The sequence below is a fragment of the Maylandia zebra genome, linkage group LG11 (assembly GCF_041146795.1).
Source record: "Maylandia zebra isolate NMK-2024a linkage group LG11, Mzebra_GT3a, whole genome shotgun sequence".
In the NCBI taxonomy this organism is placed as follows: Eukaryota; Metazoa; Chordata; class Actinopteri; order Cichliformes; family Cichlidae; genus Maylandia; species Maylandia zebra.
The window spans coordinates 33522118-33544852 of NC_135177.1; the positions used below are offsets into that span (position 1 = coordinate 33522118).

The window sequence follows — 22735 nt, forward strand, 5'->3', positions numbered from 1 at the left end:
CATGACGCCGACAGAGGTTTGCAGGTCCTCGTTAGTATAGTGGACAGTATCTCCGCCTGTCACGCGGAAGACCGGGGTTCGATTCCCCGACGGGGAGTGAGCAGTCTCCTTCTCTGCTCTGCCTTTTACCTGGAATGACCACACACCCGTTAATCGCACGCTACGTGCATTTTTTTTGCACAGAGTCCATCATTCAAAAAGACCCTGTGGAATTTCTCCACCACATCCTAGTCGATCTAACAATCTAGTCCTATAATGGGTTTGAAAAAACATCAATTCCACCTGTGCACTCATAAGTCAAAAATGTCTTCTAGGCAAGAGCTCCCATGAGAAGAGAAGCTTGTCCAAGAGAACTCTGCTTGTCCAGCGTTTTCTCTGCTTTACTTGCGTCCCTATTAACAAATAAGTCTCGTGTGTTTGTCTTCTGTAGGTTGTGTGCTAGCCTGACAAAGAACATCAAAGAGCTTGTCAACAAGAAGATCAGCTCCCATTTGAAGAGATGCTATCTCGAGATCACAATTTGGATTGTCAATATAACCATAAATGGGGGAATGCTTGAAAAATGACACAAATGGGAGTTCCCCGCTTCTCACTAGTCCTACATGATCTGTCATAAAAGTCCTCAAATTTAAGAAGGCATCGAATTGCCCCTCTAATGACGAGAGGGCATGCACGCTCCGTTTCCGTAGTGTAGTGGTTATCACGTTCGCCTAACACGCGAAAGGTCCCTGGTCCGAAACCAGGCGGAAACATGCTTCTTTGTTTCCCGATACAAAAGTGTCTGCCTGCAGGCATTGCTTTATCTTATGGGGTTGTACTGCTGTTTGGCACAAAGAGGAGTGAAAGTACTCAAATCTTGTACAGGGCTCTGACGCTTGTAACCTTTGGATGCTCATGTTGTAAAAAGTTGTCTATAGCCCAAATTTCAGGAAATTTCACACAAACCAACATGTCTCCAGTCACCATATTTACTGAAGATGCAGGCACAGACTAAGCTCTTGGAAATGAGTGTCTCTAGCTGGCCTGCCCAGGACTTGGGCCTATTTTCAGCCAATGCACAACGTGATCAACCGCATGGCCTCTTTAGATAACAGTTCTGGGCTTCTTAGGGCAGCATATGTCGAGCTGCGCTTGCTTCAGAGAACTCCTAAATGTCAAAAGTTTTTAAGTGAGCCTAACATCGAGACTATAGTTCAGATTCCTTGCTAGCGAGCGTCTGTCTCTTCTCCATGGTTCCTTCTGTTCAAGGGCATGATAGTAACCTGCCATCAGATTTGTCAGATTGGCCAGATTACTGATTGAGACACATTCCAAAGCCAAGCAAGCCATCACTCACCGTTTCCGTAGTGTAGTGGTTATCACATTCGCCTCACACGCTAAAGGTCCCCGGTCCGATACCGGGCGAAAACATGGGTGTTTTGCTTCTTTGGTCACAAGGGAATTGATGTTCACTGTTTAGACAACTCTGCTTGTCCAGCATTTTCTCTGTTTTACTTGCGTCCCTATTGAGAAATAAGACTCCTAGTTTTGTCTTCTATAGGTTGTGTGCTAGCCAAGCAAAGGACATCAAAAAGCTTGTCAAGCAGAAGCTCAGAGCCTTCAGTGGTGGCAACAGAGTTAGAAGTGAGAAGAGTACAAGGGGAATTGTTGCCTTGAGTCACGGTGGCCAATGAAAGATACAGCAGGACGCTGAAGTGGAAAGTGCAGTACAAGAGCAAGAGCGAGGTTTGGTGCGGCAGGAGACCACGCGCAGATGGGATCAGCCAACAGAAGAGGAGTGGAATTGACTGGGCCACTAACTTGTTCTTTAAGTCATTAAACTCTCATGCTAGCTTGTGCTAATGCGGAGCAAAGGGCTAGAAAGCCAAATGAGGTTCCACTGAGACTTGAACTCAGATCACTGGATTCAAAGTCCAGAGTGCTAACCGTTACACCATGGAACCCTGCTGAAAGCAGAAAAAAGTTCTCTGTCAAACACCCATAAAACTGTAGTTCCTGGTAAAGTGATGGGGTTTTTTACATGGCCGACGAGAGTTTGCGTGTCATACCTGCTGCGAATCCCACCTTGACATGACGCCAACAGAGGTTTGCAGGTCCTCGTTAGTATAGTGGACAGTATCTCCGCCTGTCACGCGGAAGACCGGGGTTCGATTCCCCGACGGGGAGTGAGCAGTCTCCTTCTCTGCTCTGCCTTTTACCTGGAATGACCACACACCCGTTAATCGCACGCTACGTGCATTTTTTTTGCACAGAGTCCATCATTCAAAAAGACCCTGTGGAATTTCTCCACCACATCCTAGTCGATCTAACAATCTAGTCCTATAATGGGTTTGAAAAAACATCAATTCCACCTGTGCACTCATAAGTCAAAAATGTCTTCTAGGCAAGAGCTCCCATGAGAAGAGAAGCTTGTCCAAGAGAACTCTGCTTGTCCAGCGTTTTCTCTGCTTTACTTGCGTCCCTATTAACAAATAAGTCTCGTGTGTTTGTCTTCTGTAGGTTGTGTGCTAGCCTGACAAAGAACATCAAAGAGCTTGTCAACAAGAAGATCAGCTCCCATTTGAAGAGATGCTATCTCGAGATCACAATTTGGATTGTCAATATAACCATAAATGGGGGAATGCTTGAAAAATGACACAAATGGGAGTTCCCCGCTTCTCACTAGTCCTACATGATCTGTCATAAAAGTCCTCAAATTTAAGAAGGCATCGAATTGCCCCTCTAATGACGAGAGGGCATGCACGCTCCGTTTCCGTAGTGTAGTGGTTATCACGTTCGCCTAACACGCGAAAGGTCCCCGGTCCGAAACCAGGCGGAAACATGCTTCTTTGTTTCCCGATACAAAAGTGTCTGCCTGCAGGCATTGCTTTATCTTATGGGGTTGTACTGCTGTTTGGCACAAAGAGGAGTGAAAGTACTCAAATCTTGTACAGGGCTCTGACGCTTGTAACCTTTGGATGCTCATGTTGTAAAAAGTTGTCTATAGCCCAAATTTCAGGAAATTTCACACAAACCAACATGTCTCCAGTCACCATATTTACTGAAGATGCAGGCACAGACTAAGCTCTTGGAAATGAGTGTCTCTAGCTGGCCTGCCCAGGACTTGGGCCTATTTTCAGCCAATGCACAACGTGATCAACCGCATGGCCTCTTTAGATAACAGTTCTGGGCTTCTTAGGGCAGCATATGTCGAGCTGCGCTTGCTTCAGAGAACTCCTAAATGTCAAAAGTTTTTAAGTGAGCCTAACATCGAGACTATAGTTCAGATTCCTTGCTAGCGAGCGTCTGTCTCTTCTCCATGGTTCCTTCTGTTCAAGGGCATGATAGTAACCTGCCATCAGATTTGTCAGATTGGCCAGATTACTGATTGAGACACATTCCAAAGCCAAGCAAGCCATCACTCACCGTTTCCGTAGTGTAGTGGTTATCACATTCGCCTCACACGCGAAAGGTCCCCGGTCCAAAACCGGGCGGAAACATGGGTGTTTTGCTTCTTTGGTCACAAGGGAATTGATGTTCACTGTTTAGACAACTCTGCTTGTCCAGCATTTTCTCTGTTTTACTTGCGTCCCTATTGAGAAATAAGACTCCTAGTTTTGTCGTCTATAGGTTGTGTGCTAGCCAAGCAAAGGACATCAAAAAGCTTGTCAAGCAGAAGCTCAGAGCCTTCAGTGGTGGCAACAGAGTTAGAAGTGAGAAGAGTACAAGGGGAATTGTTGCCTTGAGTCACGGTGGCCAATGAAAGATACAGCAGGACGCTGAAGTGGAAAGTGCAGTACAAGAGCAAGAGCGAGGTTTGGTGCGGCATGAAGACCACGCGCAGATGGGATCAGCCAACAGAAGAGGAGTGGAATTGACTGGGCCACTAACTTGTTCTTTAAGTCATTAAACTCTCATGCTAGCTTGTGCTAATGCGGAGCAAAGGGCTAGAAAGCCAAATGAGGCTCCACTGAGACTTGAACTCAGATCACTGGATTCAAAGTCCAGAGTGCTAACCGTTACACCATGGAACCCTGCTGAAAGCAGAAAAAAGTTCTCTGTCAAACACCCATAAAACTGTAGTTCCTGGTAAAGTGATGGGGTTTTTTACATGGCCGACGAGAGTTTGCGTGTCATACCTGCTGCGAATCCCACCTTGACATGACGCCGACAGAGGTTTGCAGGTCCTCGTTAGTATAGTGGACAGTATCTCCGCCTGTCACGCGGAAGACCGGGGTTCGATTCCCCGACGGGGAGTGAGCAGTCTCCTTCTCTGCTCTGCCTTTTACCTGGAATGACCACACACCCGTTAATCGCACGCTACGTGCATTTTTTTTGCACAGAGTCCATCATTCAAAAAGACCCTGTGGAATTTCTCCACCAGATCCTAGTCGATCTAACAATCTAGTCCTATAATGGGTTTGAAAAAACATCAATTCCACCTGTGCACTCATAAGTCAAAAATGTCTTCTAGGCAAGAGCTCCCATGAGAAGAGAAGCTTGTCCAAGAGAACTCTGCTTGTCCAGCGTTTTCTCTGCTTTACTTGCGTCCCTATTAACAAATAAGTCTCGTGTGTTTGTCTTCTGTAGGTTGTGTGCTAGCCTGACAAAGAACATCAAAGAGCTTGTCAACAAGAAGATCAGCTCCCATTTGAAGAGATGCTATCTCGAGATCACAATTTGGATTGTCAATATAACCATAAATGGGGGAATGCTTGAAAAATGACACAAATGGGAGTTCCCCGCTTCTCACTAGTCCTACATGATCTGTCATAAAAGTCCTCAAATTTAAGAAGGCATCGAATTGCCCCTCTAATGACGAGAGGGTATGCACGCTCCGTTTCCGTAGTGTAGTGGTTATCACGTTCGCCTAACACGCGAAAGGTCCCTGGTCCGAAACCAGGCGGAAACATGCTTCTTTGTTTCCCGATACAAAAGTGTCTGCCTGCAGGCATTGCTTTATCTTATGGGGTTGTACTGCTGTTTGGCACAAAGAGGAGTGAAAGTACTCAAATCTTGTACAGGGCTCTGACGCTTGTAACCTTTGGATGCTCATGTTGTAAAAAGTTGTCTATAGCCCAAATTTCAGGAAATTTCACACAAACCAACATGTCTCCAGTCACCATATTTACTGAAGATGCAGGCACAGACTAAGCTCTTGGAAATGAGTGTCTCTAGCTGGCCTGCCCAGGACTTGGGCCTATTTTCAGCCAATGCACAACGTGATCAACCGCATGGCCTCTTTAGATAACAGTTCTGGGCTTCTTAGGGCAGCATATGTCGAGCTGCGCTTGCTTCAGAGAACTCCTAAATGTCAAAAGTTTTTAAGTGAGCCTAACATCGAGACTATAGTTCAGATTCCTTGCTAGCGAGCGTCTGTCTCTTCTCCATGGTTCCTTCTGTTCAAGGGCATGATAGTAACCTGCCATCAGATTTGTCAGATTGGCCAGATTACTGATTGAGACACATTCCAAAGCCAAGCAAGCCATCACTCACCGTTTCCGTAGTGTAGTGGTTATCACATTCGCCTCACACGCTAAAGGTCCCCGGTCCGATACCGGGCGAAAACATGGGTGTTTTGCTTCTTTGGTCACAAGGGAATTGATGTTCACTGTTTAGACAACTCTGCTTGTCCAGCATTTTCTCTGTTTTACTTGCGTCCCTATTGAGAAATAAGACTCCTAGTTTTGTCTTCTATAGGTTGTGTGCTAGCCAAGCAAAGGACATCAAAAAGCTTGTCAAGCAGAAGCTCAGAGCCTTCAGTGGTGGCAACAGAGTTAGAAGTGAGAAGAGTACAAGGGGAATTGTTGCCTTGAGTCACGGTGGCCAATGAAAGATACAGCAGGACGCTGAAGTGGAAAGTGCAGTACAAGAGCAAGAGCGAGGTTTGGTGCGGCATGAAGACCACGCGCAGATGGGATCAGCCAACAGAAGAGGAGTGGAATTGACTGGGCCACTAACTTGTTCTTTAAGTCATTAAACTCTCATGCTAGCTTGTGCTAATGCGGAGCAAAGGGCTAGAAAGCCAAATGAGGCTCCACTGAGACTTGAACTCAGATCACTGGATTCAAAGTCCAGAGTGCTAACCGTTACACCATGGAACCCTGCTGAAAGCAGAAAAAAGTTCTCTGTCAAACACCCATAAAACTGTAGTTCCTGGTAAAGTGATGGGGTTTTTTACATGGCCGACGAGAGTTTGCGTGTCATACCTGCTGCGAATCCCACCTTGACATGACGCCGACAGAGGTTTGCAGGTCCTCGTTAGTATAGTGGACAGTATCTCCGCCTGTCACGCGGAAGACTGGGGTTCGATTCCCCGACGGGGAGTGAGCAGTCTCCTTCTCTGCTCTGCCTTTTACCTGGAATGACCACACACCCGTTAATCGCACGCTACGTGCATTTTTTTTGCACAGAGTCCATCATTCAAAAAGACCCTGTGGAATTTCTCCACCAGATCCTAGTCGATCTAACAATCTAGTCCTATAATGGGTTTGAAAAAACATCAATTCCACCTGTGCACTCATAAGTCAAAAATGTCTTCTAGGCAAGAGCTCCCATGAGAAGAGAAGCTTGTCCAAGAGAACTCTGCTTGTCCAGCGTTTTCTCTGCTTTACTTGCGTCCCTATTAACAAATAAGTCTCGTGTGTTTGTCTTCTGTAGGTTGTGTGCTAGCCTGACAAAGAACATCAAAGAGCTTGTCAACAAGAAGATCAGCTCCCATTTGAAGAGATGCTATCTCGAGATCACAATTTGGATTGTCAATATAACCATAAATGGGGGAATGCTTGAAAAATGACACAAATGGGAGTTCCCCGCTTCTCACTAGTCCTACATGATCTGTCATAAAAGTCCTCAAATTTAAGAAGGCATCGAATTGCCCCTCTAATGACGAGAGGGTATGCACGCTCCGTTTCCGTAGTGTAGTGGTTATCACGTTCGCCTAACACGCGAAAGGTCCCTGGTCCGAAACCAGGCGGAAACATGCTTCTTTGTTTCCCGATACAAAAGTGTCTGCCTGCAGGCATTGCTTTATCTTATGGGGTTGTACTGCTGTTTGGCACAAAGAGGAGTGAAAGTACTCAAATCTTGTACAGGGCTCTGACGCTTGTAACCTTTGGATGCTCATGTTGTAAAAAGTTGTCTATAGCCCAAATTTCAGGAAATTTCACACAAACCAACATGTCTCCAGTCACCATATTTACTGAAGATGCAGGCACAGACTAAGCTCTTGGAAATGAGTGTCTCTAGCTGGCCTGCCCAGGACTTGGGCCTATTTTCAGCCAATGCACAACGTGATCAACCGCATGGCCTCTTTAGATAACAGTTCTGGGCTTCTTAGGGCAGCATATGTCGAGCTGCGCTTGCTTCAGAGAACTCCTAAATGTCAAAAGTTTTTAAGTGAGCCTAACATCGAGACTATAGTTCAGATTCCTTGCTAGCGAGCGTCTGTCTCTTCTCCATGGTTCCTTCTGTTCAAGGGCATGATAGTAACCTGCCATCAGATTTGTCAGATTGGCCAGATTACTGATTGAGACACATTCCAAAGCCAAGCAAGCCATCACTCACCGTTTCCGTAGTGTAGTGGTTATCACATTCGCCTCACACGCTAAAGGTCCCCGGTCCGATACCGGGCGAAAACATGGGTGTTTTGCTTCTTTGGTCACAAGGGAATTGATGTTCACTGTTTAGACAACTCTGCTTGTCCAGCATTTTCTCTGTTTTACTTGCGTCCCTATTGAGAAATAAGACTCCTAGTTTTGTCTTCTATAGGTTGTGTGCTAGCCAAGCAAAGGACATCAAAAAGCTTGTCAAGCAGAAGCTCAGAGCCTTCAGTGGTGGCAACAGAGTTAGAAGTGAGAAGAGTACAAGGGGAATTGTTGCCTTGAGTCACGGTGGCCAATGAAAGATACAGCAGGACGCTGAAGTGGAAAGTGCAGTACAAGAGCAAGAGCGAGGTTTGGTGCGGCAGGAGACCACGCGCAGATGGGATCAGCCAACAGAAGAGGAGTGGAATTGACTGGGCCACTAACTTGTTCTTTAAGTCATTAAACTCTCATGCTAGCTTGTGCTAATGCGGAGCAAAGGGCTAGAAAGCCAAATGAGGTTCCACTGAGACTTGAACTCAGATCACTGGATTCAAAGTCCAGAGTGCTAACCGTTACACCATGGAACCCTGCTGAAAGCAGAAAAAAGTTCTCTGTCAAACACCCATAAAACTGTAGTTCCTGGTAAAGTGATGGGGTTTTTTACATGGCCGACGAGAGTTTGCGTGTCATACCTGCTGCGAATCCCACCTTGACATGACGCCAACAGAGGTTTGCAGGTCCTCGTTAGTATAGTGGACAGTATCTCCGCCTGTCACGCGGAAGACCGGGGTTCGATTCCCCGACGGGGAGTGAGCAGTCTCCTTCTCTGCTCTGCCTTTTACCTGGAATGACCACACACCCGTTAATCGCACGCTACGTGCATTTTTTTTGCACAGAGTCCATCATTCAAAAAGACCCTGTGGAATTTCTCCACCAGATCCTAGTCGATCTAACAATCTAGTCCTATAATGGGTTTGAAAAAACATCAATTCCACCTGTGCACTCATAAGTCAAAAATGTCTTCTAGGCAAGAGCTCCCATGAGAAGAGAAGCTTGTCCAAGAGAACTCTGCTTGTCCAGCGTTTTCTCTGCTTTACTTGCGTCCCTATTAACAAATAAGTCTCGTGTGTTTGTCTTCTGTAGGTTGTGTGCTAGCCTGACAAAGAACATCAAAGAGCTTGTCAACAAGAAGATCAGCTCCCATTTGAAGAGATGCTATCTCGAGATCACAATTTGGATTGTCAATATAACCATAAATGGGGGAATGCTTGAAAAATGACACAAATGGGAGTTCCCCGCTTCTCACTAGTCCTACATGATCTGTCATAAAAGTCCTCAAATTTAAGAAGGCATCGAATTGCCCCTCTAATGACGAGAGGGTATGCACGCTCCGTTTCCGTAGTGTAGTGGTTATCACGTTCGCCTAACACGCAAAAGGTCCCTGGTCCGAAACCAGGCGGAAACATGCTTCTTTGTTTCCCGATACAAAAGTGTCTGCCTGCAGGCATTGCTTTATCTTATGGGGTTGTACTGCTGTTTGGCACAAAGAGGAGTGAAAGTACTCAAATCTTGTACAGGGCTCTGACGCTTGTAACCTTTGGATGCTCATGTTGTAAAAAGTTGTCTATAGCCCAAATTTCAGGAAATTTCACACAAACCAACATGTCTCCAGTCACCATATTTACTGAAGATGCAGGCACAGACTAAGCTCTTGGAAATGAGTGTCTCTAGCTGGCCTGCCCAGGACTTGGGCCTATTTTCAGCCAATGCACAACGTGATCAACCGCATGGCCTCTTTAGATAACAGTTCTGGGCTTCTTAGGGCAGCATATGTCGAGCTGCGCTTGCTTCAGAGAACTCCTAAATGTCAAAAGTTTTTAAGTGAGCCTAACATCGAGACTATAGTTCAGATTCCTTGCTAGCGAGCGTCTGTCTCTTCTCCATGGTTCCTTCTGTTCAAGGGCATGATAGTAACCTGCCATCAGATTTGTCAGATTGGCCAGATTACTGATTGAGACACATTCCAAAGCCAAGCAAGCCATCACTCACCGTTTCCGTAGTGTAGTGGTTATCACATTCACCTCACACGCTAAAGGTCCCCGGTCCGATACCGGGCGAAAACATGGGTGTTTTGCTTCTTTGGTCACAAGGGAATTGATGTTCACTGTTTAGACAACTCTGCTTGTCCAGCATTTTCTCTGTTTTACTTGCGTCCCTATTGAGAAATAAGACTCCTAGTTTTGTCTTCTATAGGTTGTGTGCTAGCCAAGCAAAGGACATCAAAAAGCTTGTCAAGCAGAAGCTCAGAGCCTTCAGTGGTGGCAACAGAGTTAGAAGTGAGAAGAGTACAAGGGGAATTGTTGCCTTGAGTCACGGTGGCCAATGAAAGATACAGCAGGACGCTGAAGTGGAAAGTGCAGTACAAGAGCAAGAGCGAGGTTTGGTGCGGCATGAAGACCACGCGCAGATGGGATCAGCCAACAGAAGAGGAGTGGAATTGACTGGGCCACTAACTTGTTCTTTAAGTCATTAAACTCTCATGCTAGCTTGTGCTAATGCGGAGCAAAGGGCTAGAAAGCCAAATGAGGCTCCACTGAGACTTGAACTCAGATCACTGGATTCAAAGTCCAGAGTGCTAACCGTTACACCATGGAACCCTGCTGAAAGCAGAAAAAAGTTCTCTGTCAAACACCCATAAAACTGTAGTTCCTGGTAAAGTGATGGGGTTTTTTACATGGCCGACGAGAGTTTGCGTGTCATACCTGCTGCGAATCCCACCTTGACATGACGCCGACAGAGGTTTGCAGGTCCTCGTTAGTATAGTGGACAGTATCTCCGCCTGTCACGCGGAAGACCGGGGTTCGATTCCCCGACGGGGAGTGAGCAGTCTCCTTCTCTGCTCTGCCTTTTACCTGGAATGACCACACACCCGTTAATCGCACGCTACGTGCATTTTTTTTGCACAGAGTCCATCATTCAAAAAGACCCTGTGGAATTTCTCCACCACATCCTAGTCGATCTAACAATCTAGTCCTATAATGGGTTTGAAAAAACATCAATTCCACCTGTGCACTCATAAGTCAAAAATGTCTTCTAGGCAAGAGCTCCCATGAGAAGAGAAGCTTGTCCAAGAGAACTCTGCTTGTCCAGCGTTTTCTCTGCTTTACTTGCGTCCCTATTAACAAATAAGTCTCGTGTGTTTGTCTTCTGTAGGTTGTGTGCTAGCCTGACAAAGAACATCAAAGAGCTTGTCAACAAGAAGATCAGCTCCCATTTGAAGAGATGCTATCTCGAGATCACAATTTGGATTGTCAATATAACCATAAATGGGGGAATGCTTGAAAAATGACACAAATGGGAGTTCCCCGCTTCTCACTAGTCCTACATGATCTGTCATAAAAGTCCTCAAATTTAAGAAGGCATCGAATTGCCCCTCTAATGACGAGAGGGCATGCACGCTCCGTTTCCGTAGTGTAGTGGTTATCACGTTCGCCTAACACGCGAAAGGTCCCTGGTCCGAAACCAGGCGGAAACATGCTTCTTTGTTTCCCGATACAAAAGTGTCTGCCTGCAGGCATTGCTTTATCTTATGGGGTTGTACTGCTGTTTGGCACAAAGAGGAGTGAAAGTACTCAAATCTTGTACAGGGCTCTGACGCTTGTAACCTTTGGATGCTCATGTTGTAAAAAGTTGTCTATAGCCCAAATTTCAGGAAATTTCACACAAACCAACATGTCTCCAGTCACCATATTTACTGAAGATGCAGGCACAGACTAAGCTCTTGGAAATGAGTGTCTCTAGCTGGCCTGCCCAGGACTTGGGCCTATTTTCAGCCAATGCACAACGTGATCAACCGCATGGCCTCTTTAGATAACAGTTCTGGGCTTCTTAGGGCAGCATATGTCGAGCTGCGCTTGCTTCAGAGAACTCCTAAATGTCAAAAGTTTTTAAGTGAGCCTAACATCGAGACTATAGTTCAGATTCCTTGCTAGCGAGCGTCTGTCTCTTCTCCATGGTTCCTTCTGTTCAAGGGCATGATAGTAACCTGCCATCAGATTTGTCAGATTGGCCAGATTACTGATTGAGACACATTCCAAAGCCAAGCAAGCCATCACTCACAGTTTCCGTAGTGTAGTGGTTATCACATTCGCCTCACACGCTAAAGGTCCCCGGTCCGATACCGGGCGAAAACATGGGTGTTTTGCTTCTTTGGTCACAAGGGAATTGATGTTCACTGTTTAGACAACTCTGCTTGTCCAGCATTTTCTCTGTTTTACTTGCGTCCCTATTGAGAAATAAGACTCCTAGTTTTGTCTTCTATAGGTTGTGTGCTAGCCAAGCAAAGGACATCAAAAAGCTTGTCAAGCAGAAGCTCAGAGCCTTCAGTGGTGGCAACAGAGTTAGAAGTGAGAAGAGTACAAGGGGAATTGTTGCCTTGAGTCACGGTGGCCAATGAAAGATACAGCAGGACGCTGAAGTGGAAAGTGCAGTACAAGAGCAAGAGCGAGGTTTGGTGCGGCATGAAGACCACGCGCAGATGGGATCAGCCAACAGAAGAGGAGTGGAATTGACTGGGCCACTAACTTGTTCTTTAAGTCATTAAACTCTCATGCTAGCTTGTGCTAATGCGGAGCAAAGGGCTAGAAAGCCAAATGAGGCTCCACTGAGACTTGAACTCAGATCACTGGATTCAAAGTCCAGAGTGCTAACCGTTACACCATGGAACCCTGCTGAAAGCAGAAAAAAGTTCTCTGTCAAACACCCATAAAACTGTAGTTCCTGGTAAAGTGATGGGGTTTTTTACATGGCCGACGAGAGTTTGCGTGTCATACCTGCTGCGAATCCCACCTTGACATGACGCCGACAGAGGTTTGCAGGTCCTCGTTAGTATAGTGGACAGTATCTCCGCCTGTCACGCGGAAGACCGGGGTTCGATTCCCCGACGGGGAGTGAGCAGTCTCCTTCTCTGCTCTGCCTTTTACCTGGAATGACCACACACCCGTTAATCGCACGCTACGTGCATTTTTTTTGCACAGAGTCCATCATTCAAAAAGACCCTGTGGAATTTCTCCACCACATCCTAGTCGATCTAACAATCTAGTCCTATAATGGGTTTGAAAAAACATCAATTCCACCTGTGCACTCATAAGTCAAAAATGTCTTCTAGGCAAGAGCTCCCATGAGAAGAGAAGCTTGTCCAAGAGAACTCTGCTTGTCCAGCGTTTTCTCTGCTTTACTTGCGTCCCTATTAACAAATAAGTCTCGTGTGTTTGTCTTCTGTAGGTTGTGTGCTAGCCTGACAAAGAACATCAAAGAGCTTGTCAACAAGAAGATCAGCTCCCATTTGAAGAGATGCTATCTCGAGATCACAATTTGGATTGTCAATATAACCATAAATGGGGGAATGCTTGAAAAATGACACAAATGGGAGTTCCCCGCTTCTCACTAGTCCTACATGATCTGTCATAAAAGTCCTCAAATTTAAGAAGGCATCGAATTGCCCCTCTAATGACGAGAGGGTATGCACGCTCCGTTTCCGTAGTGTAGTGGTTATCACGTTCGCCTAACACGCGAAAGGTCCCTGGTCCGAAACCAGGCGGAAACATGCTTCTTTGTTTCCCGATACAAAAGTGTCTGCCTGCAGGCATTGCTTTATCTTATGGGGTTGTACTGCTGTTTGGCACAAAGAGGAGTGAAAGTACTCAAATCTTGTACAGGGCTCTGACGCTTGTAACCTTTGGATGCTCATGTTGTAAAAAGTTGTCTATAGCCCAAATTTCAGGAAATTTCACACAAACCAACATGTCTCCAGTCACCATATTTACTGAAGATGCAGGCACAGACTAAGCTCTTGGAAATGAGTGTCTCTAGCTGGCCTGCCCAGGACTTGGGCCTATTTTCAGCCAATGCACAACGTGATCAACCGCATGGCCTCTTTAGATAACAGTTCTGGGCTTCTTAGGGCAGCATATGTCGAGCTGCGCTTGCTTCAGAGAACTCCTAAATGTCAAAAGTTTTTAAGTGAGCCTAACATCGAGACTATAGTTCAGATTCCTTGCTAGCGAGCGTCTGTCTCTTCTCCATGGTTCCTTCTGTTCAAGGGCATGATAGTAACCTGCCATCAGATTTGTCAGATTGGCCAGATTACTGATTGAGACACATTCCAAAGCCAAGCAAGCCATCACTCACCGTTTCCGTAGTGTAGTGGTTATCACATTCGCCTCACACGCTAAAGGTCCCCGGTCCGATACCGGGCGAAAACATGGGTGTTTTGCTTCTTTGGTCACAAGGGAATTGATGTTCACTGTTTAGACAACTCTGCTTGTCCAGCATTTTCTCTGTTTTACTTGCGTCCCTATTGAGAAATAAGACTCCTAGTTTTGTCTTCTATAGGTTGTGTGCTAGCCAAGCAAAGGACATCAAAAAGCTTGTCAAGCAGAAGCTCAGAGCCTTCAGTGGTGGCAACAGAGTTAGAAGTGAGAAGAGTACAAGGGGAATTGTTGCCTTGAGTCACGGTGGCCAATGAAAGATACAGCAGGACGCTGAAGTGGAAAGTGCAGTACAAGAGCAAGAGCGAGGTTTGGTGCGGCAGGAGACCACGCGCAGATGGGATCAGCCAACAGAAGAGGAGTGGAATTGACTGGGCCACTAACTTGTTCTTTAAGTCATTAAACTCTCATGCTAGCTTGTGCTAATGCGGAGCAAAGGGCTAGAAAGCCAAATGAGGTTCCACTGAGACTTGAACTCAGATCACTGGATTCAAAGTCCAGAGTGCTAACCGTTACACCATGGAACCCTGCTGAAAGCAGAAAAAAGTTCTCTGTCAAACACCCATAAAACTGTAGTTCCTGGTAAAGTGATGGGGTTTTTTACATGGCCGACGAGAGTTTGCGTGTCATACCTGCTGCGAATCCCACCTTGACATGACGCCAACAGAGGTTTGCAGGTCCTCGTTAGTATAGTGGACAGTATCTCCGCCTGTCACGCGGAAGACCGGGGTTCGATTCCCCGACGGGGAGTGAGCAGTCTCCTTCTCTGCTCTGCCTTTTACCTGGAATGACCACACACCCGTTAATCGCACGCTACGTGCATTTTTTTTGCACAGAGTCCATCATTCAAAAAGACCCTGTGGAATTTCTCCACCAGATCCTAGTCGATCTAACAATCTAGTCCTATAATGGGTTTGAAAAAACATCAATTCCACCTGTGCACTCATAAGTCAAAAATGTCTTCTAGGCAAGAGCTCCCATGAGAAGAGAAGCTTGTCCAAGAGAACTCTGCTTGTCCAGCGTTTTCTCTGCTTTACTTGCGTCCCTATTAACAAATAAGTCTCGTGTGTTTGTCTTCTGTAGGTTGTGTGCTAGCCTGACAAAGAACATCAAAGAGCTTGTCAACAAGAAGATCAGCTCCCATTTGAAGAGATGCTATCTCGAGATCACAATTTGGATTGTCAATATAACCATAAATGGGGGAATGCTTGAAAAATGACACAAATGGGAGTTCCCCGCTTCTCACTAGTCCTACATGATCTGTCATAAAAGTCCTCAAATTTAAGAAGGCATCGAATTGCCCCTCTAATGACGAGAGGGCATGCACGCTCCGTTTCCGTAGTGTAGTGGTTATCACGTTCGCCTAACACGCAAAAGGTCCCTGGTCCGAAACCAGGCGGAAACATGCTTCTTTGTTTCCCGATACAAAAGTGTCTGCCTGCAGGCATTGCTTTATCTTATGGGGTTGTACTGCTGTTTGGCACAAAGAGGAGTGAAAGTACTCAAATCTTGTACAGGGCTCTGACGCTTGTAACCTTTGGATGCTCATGTTGTAAAAAGTTGTCTATAGCCCAAATTTCAGGAAATTTCACACAAACCAACATGTCTCCAGTCACCATATTTGCTGAAGATGCAGGCACAGACTAAGCTCTTGGAAATGAGTGTCTCTAGCTGGCCTGCCCAGGACTTGGGCCTATTTTCAGCCAATGCACAACGTGATCAACCGCATGGCCTCTTTAGATAACAGTTCTGGGCTTCTTAGGGCAGCATATGTCGAGCTGCGCTTGCTTCAGAGAACTCCTAAATGTCAAAAGTTTTTAAGTGAGCCTAACATCGAGACTATAGTTCAGATTCCTTGCTAGCGAGCGTCTGTCTCTTCTCCATGGTTCCTTCTGTTCAAGGGCATGATAGTAACCTGCCATCAGATTTGTCAGATTGGCCAGATTACTGATTGAGACACATTCCAAAGCCAAGCAAGCCATCACTCACCGTTTCCGTAGTGTAGTGGTTATCACATTCACCTCACACGCTAAAGGTCCCCGGTCCGATACCGGGCGAAAACATGGGTGTTTTGCTTCTTTGGTCACAAGGGAATTGATGTTCACTGTTTAGACAACTCTGCTTGTCCAGCATTTTCTCTGTTTTACTTGCGTCCCTATTGAGAAATAAGACTCCTAGTTTTGTCTTCTATAGGTTGTGTGCTAGCCAAGCAAAGGACATCAAAAAGCTTGTCAAGCAGAAGCTCAGAGCCTTCAGTGGTGGCAACAGAGTTAGAAGTGAGAAGAGTACAAGGGGAATTGTTGCCTTGAGTCACGGTGGCCAATGAAAGATACAGCAGGACGCTGAAGTGGAAAGTGCAGTACAAGAGCAAGAGCGAGGTTTGGTGCGGCATGAAGACCACGCGCAGATGGGATCAGCCAACAGAAGAGGAGTGGAATTGACTGGGCCACTAACTTGTTCTTTAAGTCATTAAACTCTCATGCTAGCTTGTGCTAATGCGGAGCAAAGGGCTAGAAAGCCAAATGAGGCTCCACTGAGACTTGAACTCAGATCACTGGATTCAAAGTCCAGAGTGCTAACCGTTACACCATGGAACCCTGCTGAAAGCAGAAAAAAGTTCTCTGTCAAACACCCATAAAACTGTAGTTCCTGGTAAAGTGATGGGGTTTTTTACATGGCCGACGAGAGTTTGCGTGTCATACCTGCTGCGAATCCCACCTTGACATGACGCCGACAGAGGTTTGCAGGTCCTCGTTAGTATAGTGGACAGTATCTCCGCCTGTCACGCGGAAGACCGGGGTTCGATTCCCCGACGGGGAGTGAGCAGTCTCCTTCTCTGCTCTGCCTTTTACCTGGAATGACCACACACCCGTTAATCGCACGCTACGTGCATTTTTTTTGCACAGAGTCCATCATTCAAAAAGACCCTGTGGAATTTCTCCACCACATCCTAGTCGATCTAACAATCTAGTCCTATAATGGGTTTGAAAAAACATCAATTCCACCTGTGCACTCATAAGTCAAAAATGTCTTCTAGGCAAGAGCTCCCATGAGAAGAGAAGCTTGTCCAAGAGAACTCTGCTTGTCCAGCGTTTTCTCTGCTTTACTTGCGTCCCTATTAACAAATAAGTCTCGTGTGTTTGTCTTCTGTAGGTTGTGTGCTAGCCTGACAAAGAACATCAAAGAGCTTGTCAACAAGAAGATCAGCTCCCATTTGAAGAGATGCTATCTCGAGATCACAATTTGGATTGTCAATATAACCATAAATGGGGGAATGCTTGAAAAATGACACAAATGGGAGTTCCCCGCTTCTCACTAGTCCTACATGATCTGTCATAAAAGTCCTCAAATTTAAGAAGGCATCGAATTGCCCCTCTAATGACGAGAGGGCATGCACGCTCCGTTTCCGTAGTGTAGTGGTTATCACGTTCGCCTAACACGCGAAAGGTCCCTGGTCCGAAACCAGGCGGAAACATGCTTCTTTGTTTCCCGATACAAAAGTGTCTGCCTGCAGGCATTGCTTTATCTTATGGGGTTGTACTGCTGTTTGGCACAAAGAGGAGTGAAAGTACTCAAATCTTGTACAGGGCTCTGACGCTTGTAACCTTTGGATGCTCATGTTGTAAAAAGTTGTCTATAGCCCAAATTTCAGGAAATTTCACACAAACCAACATGTCTCCAGTCACCATATTTACTGAAGATGCAGGCACAGACTAAGCTCTTGGAAATGAGTGTCTCTAGCTGGCCTGCCCAGGACTTGGGCCTATTTTCAGCCAATGCACAACGTGATCAACCGCATGGCCTCTTTAGATAACAGTTCTGGGCTTCTTAGGGCAGCATATGTCGAGCTGCGCTTGCTTCAGAGAACTCCTAAATGTCAAAAGTTTTTAAGTGAGCCTAACATCGAGACTATAGTTCAGATTCCTTGCTAGCGAGCGTCTGTCTCTTCTCCATGGTTCCTTCTGTTCAAGGGCATGATAGTAACCTGCCATCAGATTTGTCAGATTGGCCAGATTACTGATTGAGACACATTCCAAAGCCAAGCAAGCCATCACTCACAGTTTCCGTAGTGTAGTGGTTATCACATTCGCCTCACACGCTAAAGGTCCCCGGTCCGATACCGGGCGAAAACATGGGTGTTTTGCTTCTTTGGTCACAAGGGAATTGATGTTCACTGTTTAGACAACTCTGCTTGTCCAGCATTTTCTCTGTTTTACTTGCGTCCCTATTGAGAAATAAGACTCCTAGTTTTGTCTTCTATAGGTTGTGTGCTAGCCAAGCAAAGGACATCAAAAAGCTTGTCAAGCAGAAGCTCAGAGCCTTCAGTGGTGGCAACAGAGTTAGAAGTGAGAAGAGTACAAGGGGAATTGTTGCCTTGAGTCACGGTGGCCAATGAAAGATACAGCAGGACGCTGAAGTGGAAAGTGCAGTACAAGAGCAAGAGCGAGGTTTGGTGCGGCATGAAGACCACGCGCAGATGGGATCAGCCAACAGAAGAGGAGTGGAATTGACTGGGCCACTAACTTGTTCTTTAAGTCATTAAACTCTCATGCTAGCTTGTGCTAATGCGGAGCAAAGGGCTAGAAAGCCAAATGAGGCTCCACTGAGACTTGAACTCAGATCACTGGATTCAAAGTCCAGAGTGCTAACCGTTACACCATGGAACCCTGCTGAAAGCAGAAAAAAGTTCTCTGTCAAACACCCATAAAACTGTAGTTCCTGGTAAAGTGATGGGGTTTTTTACATGGCCGACGAGAGTTTGCGTGTCATACCTGCTGCGAATCCCACCTTGACATGACGCCGACAGAGGTTTGCAGGTCCTCGTTAGTATAGTGGACAGTATCTCCGCCTGTCACGCGGAAGACCGGGGTTCGATTCCCCGACGGGGAGTGAGCAGTCTCCTTCTCTGCTCTGCCTTTTACCTGGAATGACCACACACCCGTTAATCGCACGCTACGTGCATTTTTTTTGCACAGAGTCCATCATTCAAAAAGACCCTGTGGAATTTCTCCACCACATCCTAGTCGATCTAACAATCTAGTCCTATAATGGGTTTGAAAAAACATCAATTCCACCTGTGCACTCATAAGTCAAAAATGTCTTCTAGGCAAGAGCTCCCATGAGAAGAGAAGCTTGTCCAAGAGAACTCTGCTTGTCCAGCGTTTTCTCTGCTTTACTTGCGTCCCTATTAACAAATAAGTCTCGTGTGTTTGTCTTCTGTAGGTTGTGTGCTAGCCTGACAAAGAACATCAAAGAGCTTGTCAACAAGAAGATCAGCTCCCATTTGAAGAGATGCTATCTCGAGATCACAATTTGGATTGTCAATATAACCATAAATGGGGGAATGCTTGAAAAATGACACAAATGGGAGTTCCCCGCTTCTCACTAGTCCTACATGATCTGTCATAAAAGTCCTCAAATTTAAGAAGGCATCGAATTGCCCCTCTAATGACGAGAGGGTATGCACGCTCCGTTTCCGTAGTGTAGTGGTTATCACGTTCGCCTAACACGCGAAAGGTCCCTGGTCCGAAACCAGGCGGAAACATGCTTCTTTGTTTCCCGATACAAAAGTGTCTGCCTGCAGGCATTGCTTTATCTTATGGGGTTGTACTGCTGTTTGGCACAAAGAGGAGTGAAAGTACTCAAATCTTGTACAGGGCTCTGACGCTTGTAACCTTTGGATGCTCATGTTGTAAAAAGTTGTCTATAGCCCAAATTTCAGGAAATTTCACACAAACCAACATGTCTCCAGTCACCATATTTACTGAAGATGCAGGCACAGACTAAGCTCTTGGAAATGAGTGTCTCTAGCTGGCCTGCCCAGGACTTGGGCCTATTTTCAGCCAATGCACAACGTGATCAACCGCATGGCCTCTTTAGATAACAGTTCTGGGCTTCTTAGGGCAGCATATGTCGAGCTGCGCTTGCTTCAGAGAACTCCTAAATGTCAAAAGTTTTTAAGTGAGCCTAACATCGAGACTATAGTTCAGATTCCTTGCTAGCGAGCGTCTGTCTCTTCTCCATGGTTCCTTCTGTTCAAGGGCATGATAGTAACCTGCCATCAGATTTGTCAGATTGGCCAGATTACTGATTGAGACACATTCCAAAGCCAAGCAAGCCATCACTCACCGTTTCCGTAGTGTAGTGGTTATCACATTCGCCTCACACGCGAAAGGTCCCCGGTCCGAAACCGGGCGGAAACATGGGTGTTTTGCTTCTTTGGTCACAAGGGAATTGATGTTCACTGTTTAGACAACTCTGCTTGTCCAGCATTTTCTCTGTTTTACTTGCGTCCCTATTGAGAAATAAGACTCCTAGTTTTGTCGTCTATAGGTTGTGTGCTAGCCAAGCAAAGGACATCAAAAAGCTTGTCAAGCAGAAGCTCAGAGCCTTCAGTGGTGGCAACAGAGTTAGAAGTGAGAAGAGTACAAGGGGAATTGTTGCCTTGAGTCACGGTGGCCAATGAAAGATACAGCAGGACGCTGAAGTGGAAAGTGCAGTACAAGAGCAAGAGCGAGGTTTGGTGCGGCATGAAGACCACGCGCAGATGGGATCAGCCAACAGAAGAGGAGTGGAATTGACTGGGCCACTAACTTGTTCTTTAAGTCATTAAACTCTCATGCTAGCTTGTGCTAATGCGGAGCAAAGGGCTAGAAAGCCAAATGAGGCTCCACTGAGACTTGAACTCAGATCACTGGATTCAAAGTCCAGAGTGCTAACCGTTACACCATGGAACCCTGCTGAAAGCAGAAAAAAGTTCTCTGTCAAACACCCATAAAACTGTAGTTCCTGGTAAAGTGATGGGGTTTTTTACATGGCCGACGAGAGTTTGCGTGTCATACCTGCTGCGAATCCCACCTTGACATGACGCCAACAGAGGTTTGCAGGTCCTCGTTAGTATAGTGGACAGTATCTCCGCCTGTCACGCGGAAGACCGGGGTTCGATTCCCCGACGGGGAGTGAGCAGTCTCCTTCTCTGCTCTGCCTTTTACCTGGAATGACCACACACCCGTTAATCGCACGCTACGTGCATTTTTTTTGCACAGAGACAATCATTCAAAAAGACCCTGTGGAATTTCTCCACCAGATCCTAGTCGATCTAACAATCTAGTCCTATAATGGGTTTGAAAAAACATCAATTCCACCTGTGCACTCATAAGTCAAAAATGTCTTCTAGGCAAGAGCTCCCATGAGAAGAGAAGCTTGTCCAAGAGAACTCTGCTTGTCCAGCGTTTTCTCTGCTTTACTTGCGTCCCTATTAACAAATAAGTCTCGTGTGTTTGTCTTCTATAGGTTGTGTGCTAGCCAAGCAAAGGACATCAAAAAGCTTGTCAACCAGAAGCTCAGAGCCTTCAGTGGTGGCAACAGAGTTAGAAGTTGGAAGTGAGAAGAGTACAAGGGGAATTGTTGCCTTGAGTCACGGTGGCCAATGAAAGATACAGCAGGACGCTGAAGTGGAAAGTGCAGTACAAGAGCATGAACTAGGTTTGGTGCGGCATGAAGACCACGCGCAGATTAGATCAGCCAACAGAAGAGGAGTGGAATTGACTGGGCCACTAACTTGTTCTTTAATAAACATCTTAAGTAGTGTAATCGGTTATTTGTCCAGCCTTAACAAGATTTGCAATGTAATTGCACTGTCCACCAAATCTTCCGTCCTGCAACGCTCCACATCATCTGGGACTGGCTATAAACAAGAGTCAACCAGTAGTGCACTTTCATCCGACAGTTTCAGTCGATAAGTCGGTCTTTTTCACGTGTAACATTCCCTTCTCCGGATCCAGAAACTCCTTACTCTCACCCCTGAAAGATCTATAACATCTGGCTTTAAACATTATTCTGTATTGGTCATCTGGACACCATTGAGGTAGGTCCCTCACATCGTTAAAAGCAGAGCAAGCTTTGGCAGTGCATGTGGTGTAATCAGGAAAACCACTGGGTTCCCCTTGTATTGCAACGGGCTTTGCTTCCGGGCCCCCCATAGCACATTGACGCAGTCTTGGTAGTAATGGACTTTAACAATTATAACTTGGGGTTTGCCGCTGGATCTTCACAGAGCAAGGCCTCTATTCGAGTGGTCCACCAGTCTGACGACCTTATCCCACCATCATCAATTAAAAGCATAGACAAATTGTAAAAACTACTTTTTACTATGTTATTGATATTTCTCTGGTAAACGTAATTGAAATCTATAATTTTGCCAACTGAGACATTCCACCTTAGCTTTTATTTATCCTAGTGAGTGTCAGAACCACTATTCAGGATGAAACAAAGAGCCATTAGCACATCAGGAAGATGTTGACAACTGGTTGTGTACTTAGTGAGTACATCAGGCAGCAGAAACCTGAGAAAGGAGAGGAACCACCATGGAAGGACAGGCTTCTGGACGGCTTCTGGACAGCATGTATCACCACCAAATTTAGGAAGTGGCTGATGTTGAGAAAGACTGAAAGACCACACAGGAACAAAAGTAACGGCGTTACTTTTTTCAGTAACGAGTAATCTAACTAATTACAATTCCTATTGTTACAATTACTAACAAGAAAATGCAGTCCGTTACTATTTTTCAACAAACAGAAGGTTGAAGCTGTGTTCAGCTTACCGCATCAGTTGCACGGAAGTAGCTGACTATGTAAGTAATCTGGAGACTACAGCTTTAAGCACCTGCGCGCGCTCCCAAGGACGGTAATCACGATCACTGTCTAGCACAACACCTGGAGCTAAGGGGGCAAAATAATCGCATGAGTGCTGCTGTTTGACTGAGGAAGAATAAAGTAGTTGTGGTAAGCCAATCACATGACCACTTAAAGACAAAGCAAGAAGGTGATATATACCAGTTTTTAAATTGTGTTGAACCAGAGTCATGATATACAATATATATGCAGCGTTTACTGTCTAAGG

The 22735-nt window shown here is 45.8% G+C and overlaps 32 non-coding genes across 32 annotated transcripts; 22 read left to right on the top strand and 10 right to left on the bottom strand.

Annotated features, from left to right (window-relative positions):
• The first annotated feature begins 25 nt into the window (after positions 1–25).
• On the top strand, positions 26–97 carry trnad-guc (transfer RNA aspartic acid (anticodon GUC)). The gene has a single exon. It is a non-coding gene; the product is annotated as a tRNA-Asp (tRNA).
• A 582-nt stretch (positions 98–679) lies between these two features.
• Positions 680–752, top strand: trnav-aac (transfer RNA valine (anticodon AAC)). The gene has a single exon. It is a non-coding gene; the product is annotated as a tRNA-Val (tRNA).
• A 1119-nt stretch (positions 753–1871) lies between these two features.
• Positions 1872–1943, bottom strand: trnaq-uug (transfer RNA glutamine (anticodon UUG)). Its single transcript has one exon. It is a non-coding gene; the product is annotated as a tRNA-Gln (tRNA).
• A 151-nt stretch (positions 1944–2094) lies between these two features.
• trnad-guc (transfer RNA aspartic acid (anticodon GUC)) lies at positions 2095–2166 on the top strand. The gene has a single exon. It is a non-coding gene; the product is annotated as a tRNA-Asp (tRNA).
• Positions 2167–2748: 582 nt separating this feature from the next.
• trnav-aac (transfer RNA valine (anticodon AAC)) lies at positions 2749–2821 on the top strand. The gene has a single exon. It is a non-coding gene; the product is annotated as a tRNA-Val (tRNA).
• Positions 2822–3406: 585 nt separating this feature from the next.
• Positions 3407–3479, top strand: trnav-cac (transfer RNA valine (anticodon CAC)). Its single transcript has one exon. It is a non-coding gene; the product is annotated as a tRNA-Val (tRNA).
• A 462-nt stretch (positions 3480–3941) lies between these two features.
• On the bottom strand, positions 3942–4013 carry trnaq-uug (transfer RNA glutamine (anticodon UUG)). Its single transcript has one exon. It is a non-coding gene; the product is annotated as a tRNA-Gln (tRNA).
• A 151-nt stretch (positions 4014–4164) lies between these two features.
• Positions 4165–4236, top strand: trnad-guc (transfer RNA aspartic acid (anticodon GUC)). Its single transcript has one exon. It is a non-coding gene; the product is annotated as a tRNA-Asp (tRNA).
• Positions 4237–4818: 582 nt separating this feature from the next.
• trnav-aac (transfer RNA valine (anticodon AAC)) lies at positions 4819–4891 on the top strand. Its single transcript has one exon. It is a non-coding gene; the product is annotated as a tRNA-Val (tRNA).
• A 1120-nt stretch (positions 4892–6011) lies between these two features.
• trnaq-uug (transfer RNA glutamine (anticodon UUG)) lies at positions 6012–6083 on the bottom strand. Its single transcript has one exon. It is a non-coding gene; the product is annotated as a tRNA-Gln (tRNA).
• Positions 6084–6888: 805 nt separating this feature from the next.
• Positions 6889–6961, top strand: trnav-aac (transfer RNA valine (anticodon AAC)). The gene has a single exon. It is a non-coding gene; the product is annotated as a tRNA-Val (tRNA).
• A 1119-nt stretch (positions 6962–8080) lies between these two features.
• Positions 8081–8152, bottom strand: trnaq-uug (transfer RNA glutamine (anticodon UUG)). Its single transcript has one exon. It is a non-coding gene; the product is annotated as a tRNA-Gln (tRNA).
• Positions 8153–8303: 151 nt separating this feature from the next.
• On the top strand, positions 8304–8375 carry trnad-guc (transfer RNA aspartic acid (anticodon GUC)). The gene has a single exon. It is a non-coding gene; the product is annotated as a tRNA-Asp (tRNA).
• Positions 8376–8957: 582 nt separating this feature from the next.
• trnav-aac (transfer RNA valine (anticodon AAC)) lies at positions 8958–9030 on the top strand. Its single transcript has one exon. It is a non-coding gene; the product is annotated as a tRNA-Val (tRNA).
• A 1120-nt stretch (positions 9031–10150) lies between these two features.
• On the bottom strand, positions 10151–10222 carry trnaq-uug (transfer RNA glutamine (anticodon UUG)). The gene has a single exon. It is a non-coding gene; the product is annotated as a tRNA-Gln (tRNA).
• Positions 10223–10373: 151 nt separating this feature from the next.
• On the top strand, positions 10374–10445 carry trnad-guc (transfer RNA aspartic acid (anticodon GUC)). The gene has a single exon. It is a non-coding gene; the product is annotated as a tRNA-Asp (tRNA).
• A 582-nt stretch (positions 10446–11027) lies between these two features.
• trnav-aac (transfer RNA valine (anticodon AAC)) lies at positions 11028–11100 on the top strand. Its single transcript has one exon. It is a non-coding gene; the product is annotated as a tRNA-Val (tRNA).
• A 1120-nt stretch (positions 11101–12220) lies between these two features.
• On the bottom strand, positions 12221–12292 carry trnaq-uug (transfer RNA glutamine (anticodon UUG)). The gene has a single exon. It is a non-coding gene; the product is annotated as a tRNA-Gln (tRNA).
• A 151-nt stretch (positions 12293–12443) lies between these two features.
• On the top strand, positions 12444–12515 carry trnad-guc (transfer RNA aspartic acid (anticodon GUC)). The gene has a single exon. It is a non-coding gene; the product is annotated as a tRNA-Asp (tRNA).
• A 582-nt stretch (positions 12516–13097) lies between these two features.
• On the top strand, positions 13098–13170 carry trnav-aac (transfer RNA valine (anticodon AAC)). The gene has a single exon. It is a non-coding gene; the product is annotated as a tRNA-Val (tRNA).
• Positions 13171–14289: 1119 nt separating this feature from the next.
• trnaq-uug (transfer RNA glutamine (anticodon UUG)) lies at positions 14290–14361 on the bottom strand. The gene has a single exon. It is a non-coding gene; the product is annotated as a tRNA-Gln (tRNA).
• A 151-nt stretch (positions 14362–14512) lies between these two features.
• trnad-guc (transfer RNA aspartic acid (anticodon GUC)) lies at positions 14513–14584 on the top strand. Its single transcript has one exon. It is a non-coding gene; the product is annotated as a tRNA-Asp (tRNA).
• A 582-nt stretch (positions 14585–15166) lies between these two features.
• Positions 15167–15239, top strand: trnav-aac (transfer RNA valine (anticodon AAC)). Its single transcript has one exon. It is a non-coding gene; the product is annotated as a tRNA-Val (tRNA).
• A 1120-nt stretch (positions 15240–16359) lies between these two features.
• trnaq-uug (transfer RNA glutamine (anticodon UUG)) lies at positions 16360–16431 on the bottom strand. The gene has a single exon. It is a non-coding gene; the product is annotated as a tRNA-Gln (tRNA).
• A 151-nt stretch (positions 16432–16582) lies between these two features.
• On the top strand, positions 16583–16654 carry trnad-guc (transfer RNA aspartic acid (anticodon GUC)). Its single transcript has one exon. It is a non-coding gene; the product is annotated as a tRNA-Asp (tRNA).
• A 582-nt stretch (positions 16655–17236) lies between these two features.
• trnav-uac (transfer RNA valine (anticodon UAC)) lies at positions 17237–17309 on the top strand. The gene has a single exon. It is a non-coding gene; the product is annotated as a tRNA-Val (tRNA).
• Positions 17310–18429: 1120 nt separating this feature from the next.
• Positions 18430–18501, bottom strand: trnaq-uug (transfer RNA glutamine (anticodon UUG)). The gene has a single exon. It is a non-coding gene; the product is annotated as a tRNA-Gln (tRNA).
• A 151-nt stretch (positions 18502–18652) lies between these two features.
• trnad-guc (transfer RNA aspartic acid (anticodon GUC)) lies at positions 18653–18724 on the top strand. Its single transcript has one exon. It is a non-coding gene; the product is annotated as a tRNA-Asp (tRNA).
• A 582-nt stretch (positions 18725–19306) lies between these two features.
• On the top strand, positions 19307–19379 carry trnav-aac (transfer RNA valine (anticodon AAC)). The gene has a single exon. It is a non-coding gene; the product is annotated as a tRNA-Val (tRNA).
• Positions 19380–19964: 585 nt separating this feature from the next.
• Positions 19965–20037, top strand: trnav-cac (transfer RNA valine (anticodon CAC)). Its single transcript has one exon. It is a non-coding gene; the product is annotated as a tRNA-Val (tRNA).
• Positions 20038–20499: 462 nt separating this feature from the next.
• On the bottom strand, positions 20500–20571 carry trnaq-uug (transfer RNA glutamine (anticodon UUG)). Its single transcript has one exon. It is a non-coding gene; the product is annotated as a tRNA-Gln (tRNA).
• Positions 20572–20722: 151 nt separating this feature from the next.
• trnad-guc (transfer RNA aspartic acid (anticodon GUC)) lies at positions 20723–20794 on the top strand. The gene has a single exon. It is a non-coding gene; the product is annotated as a tRNA-Asp (tRNA).
• The last annotated feature ends 1941 nt before the right edge of the window (positions 20795–22735 follow it).